We start from the raw sequence: 459 nt of genomic DNA, 5'->3' as shown, positions 1-459 counted from the left end.
GTGAGGCCCGGAAGGGGGGGGGGGGTGGCTGACCGAGGTCCCTGCTTGAGGCTGGGCCTGAGGGAGGAGGGCAGTGGGGAGCGGAGGCCAGAAGACGGGTGGACACCCTCACAGGGGACTTGAGGCTCCTTCTCCGCAGAGGGGCCGGCCGGGCGGGTGGGGGCATCCCCTGCAGGGAGTCACTTAGGGGCTCAGCTGAGCTGGGGTGACAACGTGAAGTGGCCCAAGGAGGACTCTGCTGGCCTTGAAAGGAGAACCAGAGGCTGAGGAGACACTGGCCAGTGGGTTCCTGCTCTGAGGGGCCTGGGCAACTGGGTCTGCCTGGGGCAGTGGGGGTCTGGATGCGTCTGTGACCCTGGAGCCGGGCCTGCGGCAGCTCAGTCATCACAGACTGAGGAGCGAGGAGTGGGCCCAGGGCACCCCCAGGGCGGGAGGTGCTGGCCCCAGTCCCCACAGCCC

This window comes from Myotis davidii, unplaced genomic scaffold, assembly GCF_000327345.1.
Source record: "Myotis davidii unplaced genomic scaffold, ASM32734v1 scaffold880, whole genome shotgun sequence".
Classification (NCBI taxonomy): domain Eukaryota; kingdom Metazoa; phylum Chordata; class Mammalia; order Chiroptera; family Vespertilionidae; genus Myotis; species Myotis davidii.
Note: the sequence above shows the minus strand (reverse complement) of the source record.